The sequence below is a fragment of the Chenopodium quinoa genome, unplaced genomic scaffold (genome assembly GCF_001683475.1).
Source record: "Chenopodium quinoa cultivar QQ74 unplaced genomic scaffold, ASM168347v1, whole genome shotgun sequence".
NCBI classification, from domain to species: Eukaryota; Viridiplantae; Streptophyta; class Magnoliopsida; order Caryophyllales; family Amaranthaceae; genus Chenopodium; species Chenopodium quinoa.
Window position 1 is genome coordinate 814,827 of NW_018744662.1, and position 6,000 is coordinate 820,826.

Below are 6,000 nucleotides of genomic sequence, written 5' to 3' on the forward strand. Positions count from 1 at the left end.
GAAGATTCTAAAGGGAAAGACTCTGACTCAGACTCTGACTCTGACTCTGAGTCTGACTCTGATGATTCTTCAAACATCGGCCCTTGTCCTGTCGTGATCGATATCTTCCTTCCACTTGGAGTAGTAACCTTGATAGTCTTGCGCCACCCTTGCAGTAATCCTTCAGCTGGAGTAATTAGCTTTGAGGGGTCGAAGTTTTCACTTTGTAGGACCGTTTGAATGAGTGAGAAGTTATCTTCCTCATAAACTGGCTCATTCTTTTCTCGCCCAAACAGTAATCCCATGACGTTAAAGTCAAAGCATGGAGGTGCTTTCTCCTTATGGATGGGAGTTGGGATTTCGTCAGTGAAGTAGCAATCCAAAAAAATCTCGAATCCTGGTTGTCGTATGCCATTTACAACAAATGGTTCGGGAAATTCATGGCATGGATAGTCTTCTCCTTCTTTTATGAACTGACCATTAAGCGTAAGAGGGTACTCATCCATTGGAATTTCTTTCCTTTGAATGCGAGCGTCCCTACGTGCTTTCAACTTATCCTGGGCTCGTTTGAGATCTTTCCGAGTCGGTTTGAAACCAAGTCCGAAAGTATCTAGTTTAGGGAGGCCAGGTGACTCTATCGATTTTGCTATCCCCTTCTTCTTTCCTAAGGTCATCACAGGGAAGTGTCCTTGTTTCTTCAGCATAGTGTTGATAATCATGTTGGAATGGGGGTCGTGGCAAAGAGATGTCCTTTCATCCTCTTGGATTAAGGAGACTTCTTCGTTAAAGCCCCATAGGTCTTCATCATCTTCGTCGTGCTCCACGTTGATGATTGGATTCTCTATTGACTTGATCCTCATTGGCGAAGCATCAATAGTGATGGGGATTCCTCCAACTATAGCTTTCACTTGTTGGTGGAGAGATGAAGGGACGGCCTTTAGGTCATGGAGCCAAGGGCGTCCTAACAACAGATTGAATGAGGCTTTGATGTCTACCACTTGAAAAGTAGTAGCATGTTCTATTGCTCCTGCCGTCACATTTAGGGTTATTTTGCCAAGAGCTTGACGTCGAGTATTATCGTAAGCTCTTATTCCTTGTGTGTACGGAGTTAAATCCTCATCCTTTATGCCGAGCATCCTCGCAGTCCTAAGTGGACAGACATTAATAGTCGATCCATTGTCTACAAGAGTCATGGGAACATTCATTCTTTTGCAGACTACTGTGAGGTTTAACGCTTTGTAGTGCTTGTCACCTTCCGGGGGTAAATCTTTATCAGAGAAGGTAATTAGATTAATTGGACTAGGGAGATCACTCGTGAGGAAGTTAGCTAGTCCCTCAGGAGTAGTGTCAGAATCTATCCCGATTTTATCCAAAGCATTCATCATAGCCAACCTATGTTCTCGAGATGTTGCTAAAAGCTTCCATACATTCATCTCAACTTTTGTCTTCTTGAATTGTTTAAACGATGTCATTGTCTTCGATTATATGTATGGGTACTTGTTGTACAGTAGGCATAGGTTGTGTTGAAACGGGAGGTTGTATTCTCCCGGATCTTGTGAGGACGTCTATTGATGAATCTTCTTCAGCCCAAATGTCGTCCGTGGTGTATGATATGGAAGGTGAAGGTTCTACTATGTCTTTTAGATAGTCATCTTCTTCATCACTGTCCCATACTCCATTAACATTTATATCCTCTTCTTGGACTAATTCCTTTCTATCAATCATTTTCTGAACCAAATCCTTGAATTTGAAGCAGTTTTCTATGGTGTGTCCTCCTGACTGATGGTATTGACAGTAATATCTATCTGTTCTTTTTAATGATTCAAATGGTCTCGGTTCGAGAGGTTTGACCTTGCCACTCTCGGAGAGCATTTTAAACATTTGTGCATACGGGATCCCAATTGGAGTATAAACTTTATTGCTCTTCTTGGGTCTTTCGGTGACTTGTAAAGGAAAGTGTTTTTCCTCATAAGTCGTTTTTACTGGTGTGAATTCTCTCTTAGGTTCTTGATCATATTCCTTGCGAAGTTCATTCAAAATTTTGAGAGTTTCATGTAACAGTTGTGATGTCTCCCTCAGATATAGTGTGAGTATTCGTATCTCTACCTCATTTGCTGGTTCTGGAAGATTATCTTTGACATCAAAAAAGGTCTCTTCTTCTTCCTCTTCGACGTTGGTTGCTTTGACAGGCTTAATGAGAGATGAGGGGTCAACTTCGCCTTCTTCATCGGAGATAGCCAATGTGTGCGCTAGAGGTGCATTGTCAATACTCGGTTTCTTACTAGCAGGAGGCAATGGCAGCTTATTACTGTCAATTAGGTCTTTTATAGCTTCCTTAAGCTTCCAGCAGCTTTCAGTAGAATGGCCCCTACCTTGATGATATTTGCAATGTGCATTGGGGTTCCAATTAGGCGACCTCTTCTTGACTGGTGGATCTCCAAATGGTCCAATGGGAGTTATAAGACCTTTTGCATTTAGCCGATCAAACGCGGTGTCATAACTCATGCCAATAGGAGTGAAGTTTCTCCTAAACGGTTTCTTTTGTCCTTGGTTGTTCATGGCGAGGACTTCTCCCAGATTAAAGGCGCTAACATTATTTGAGTGGACGGTTTTGGAAGAAGAAGGATTGTCGTTCTTCTTTCCTTTCCAGCCACTGTTGGAGTTATTGTTGGCAGCTTTAGATTTAGCTAAGCATCTTCAATATTAATCCCAATATCATAAACAGCCTTAAAGGTATGAAGGTTATTTTGATATTTAAGATGTTTTGAATATTTTTCTTGGAGATTTTTAATGAACAATCTCACGGACTCTTTTTCACTTGGTACCTCAATCATTTTAGCTGAGGTTTCTCTCCACTTGTTAAAGAAAGATGTGAAGCCTTCATTCTCCTTCTGCTTGAGAATTTCAAGTTCCCTATGGTCAGTTTCGACTTGAACGTTGCACTTGTACCTATCGACGAAAGCGTTTGCTATGGATTCCCAGGTAGAGGTCTTTTCTTTTTCAAGAGAAAAGAACCATTGTTGGCAAACGGTCTCGAGAGATAGCGAGAACAAAGAAGGGAAAACTTTCTTATCGATACCCTTGATACTCATTATTGTTTCAAATGCCCTTAGATGGAAGTAGGGGTTGTCGATTGCCCTAAACTTTGGGATGTCGTTGGCACTGAACTTCTGCGGAAGAAGATCCTTATCCACCGAGACCCCTTGGGATGTGAGTTCTTGAAACTTGTAGTCGCTGGACAACTTGCTTAGGCTTTCTTGCATGAGGTCCATTTGTTGTTGCTTCGCGGGATCCTCAATCTTAAGTGCGAGAAGCTTTAGTGTCTCAGTTACAGTAGCCAGTTGGTTCTTGAGATCATTAACTTCTTCCTGAGTTGCCATTATAACTCTTGCTTTCCTCTTGCGAGCTATAGGTTTGTCGAAAAGTTGGACTTGTACGAAGAGGTTAACCTTGATTAATCGTCCTTCCTTTCTTGACCACGCGTTGTAAATTAAGCCAGTTTGCGTTTTAATTACTTAACTCGAATCAGTTTGACTTTATGGCTTTTGTTTTAAAAAAAGTATGCATATTTTTAGGGAGCAATAATGTACATGTGTTTAGGGAACTTAAGTACTATTATTTATTGGAGGATTAATAACCGACTTACCCCCCTAAAAAAAATATGACGAAAAAATAACGCGCGCACACAAGACTCCCTTAATCATGGTCAAGACATGTGTATTAGTGTGTGTATTGAGTGTAAGTGACATGCTTGGACTCTTGTGTAGGACCATGGGACTTAGTGCCTAAACTCGAATATTGATTCAATTAAGCATTATTGCCAGCAAAATTAACCGAATTAAACAGGAAACTGATTAATTAGACATTAGGTGATGACTCGACAAATAATCCGAACTGTCGGCCAAGCGACAGGACTGGCGTCACAATATGGTGGTTGGCGCCAGACTTTTTAGTAAATGTCTGGCGCTACACACCATATAGCGGCGCTACAGCTCAGATTTTGGCACCAATATTGGATCCTCGGTCTGGGACTGTTTTCGATATTATTAGTCAACTGGGGTATGCTTAAAGTCATACTGGGTCAATTTCGATTAAAAGAAGAAAAAACTTTATTGACTCGAATTAATTAATTAATTAATTAATTAGGCAAAGTTCTTTAAGTCATTAATTATAATCTCAACACAAATCAACAAACGGTTAGGAGGAGCATAGAATATATATGCACAACAAATAATGCACAATTAGGCAAGTAAGCACAATATGATGCAATGAGTTCGCAACCTAACCATGGCTCTAGTTCTCTAAAGTTCGGGATATGGTTTAGTCAAACAGGGTCCATGGTTAATTTTCCAAATGCACCGCGTAAAAGCCTAACCGTGAAGGGTTAACGCGTGTGGATAGAACACCGCGAGTTTTTAGAAAAAACTCACTTCCATGGTTTGGTGAATTCAACCTCTCAGATGTACCCTTTGTTGCCAGGAGCGTTCAATCGGGTAGATAGAGCATGAATTCCCAGAGGGTTATGTCCATATGTAGAACACATATGGGTTTCAGAAAAGTGAGAAAAAATCCAATCAGGAAGTAGGATCGAGCAAACAATACGAAAAACCGATCGAAATTAGAACGCATATTTCTGGCTCGGTATTGGGGGAAAATTGGCGCCAGCAAACAGAGATTGGCGCCAACTTTTAACTGTAGCGCCTGGCGCCAATACTAGCATCTGGCGCTACGGCAAAAAGTGTGGCGCCAAGCTCTGGCCCCTGACGCTACTTCCCACATGCCTCAGCAGCTTTCTGTGCTCAATAAAATCATCCAGTTTCACGCGGTGTTATTTCAATCCTAGTTGTGAAAGACGTTTCTCAAATTTCCTACGTGTAAAATCCTATGTTTTTGACTCATTACGGATGTTCTTTCCAATGAGAACCTTTTTATGCATATGACAATAATGTTAATCAAAATTACGCACATGAAATACTTAGAACTTTTCGAGTCTCATCCACTCATTCTAAATCATTGCCGAAACAAATTCAGGAATTAAAATAGAAATCCTCCCCAGTGGAGTCGCCAAAAACTGTAGGGAATAATTTCAAGCCTTTAAAATCCCACTGCTTAAACCCCACTGTGATCATACACTAAAGTACGGTGGCGTCCAAAAGGGAAGAAGATAGAGCAAAAGAGTCGCCAACAAGTTTTTAAGGAACTTGTAAACCGTTCATAGGATGAAGGTTACACCCCTTAACGATCCAAGAGATCGTCAACTCCATAAGTTCATGAACCAAAATAGGGTTCGGGGATGATGGTACAAATCCAACCTAAAAGAGATTGAACCTGCCCTAATAATAGGCCTCTACTTTATTCTGCTTGTATTCATGTGCGCTTTTTGATTAACATACAATCAATAGGATTAACCCTAAACCTGTTTATCTATGTTGGTTGAATATTAATGCACAAATAAACTATTATTGGCGATCACTTGAATTTATAATCACAATTAACCCTAACAGGATTACTAAATTATCTTATTAATCGTGGTTACAAATACCAATTCCCTTTAACCTGCAATAAAAGGTGATCAAGCAATAACATATAAAATATATATGCATATCAAGCAACATAATAAATAATCAATAATTATAAATATTAAGAAGAGCGTAGGAAGCATCATACTTAATCATACTTAATATTAAAGATACCCTAGACATGATACTAGGAATCATAAATAACAATCTAAGCATGATATCTACATCATGAAATCAATTAAACCATCAAAGCACTTACTTGGATGCCTCGTACCTCTTTCTAATTACAAAATACACACGTTAGTAACTTCAAGGAAAAATAATAAATCAAAACAATTAAATTAAATAATTGAAAGAGAGATTTGGGACCAAACCCTCAGAAATTAAAACCTTTCACGTCTAGGGCGAAGGCAACTTCGAATATGGCTAAGTGTTTCTAGATCTTGTGAATGCGGAATTTTGTATGAAAAAGTAAAGTTTAGAAAAGAATGCTAAAAGATTA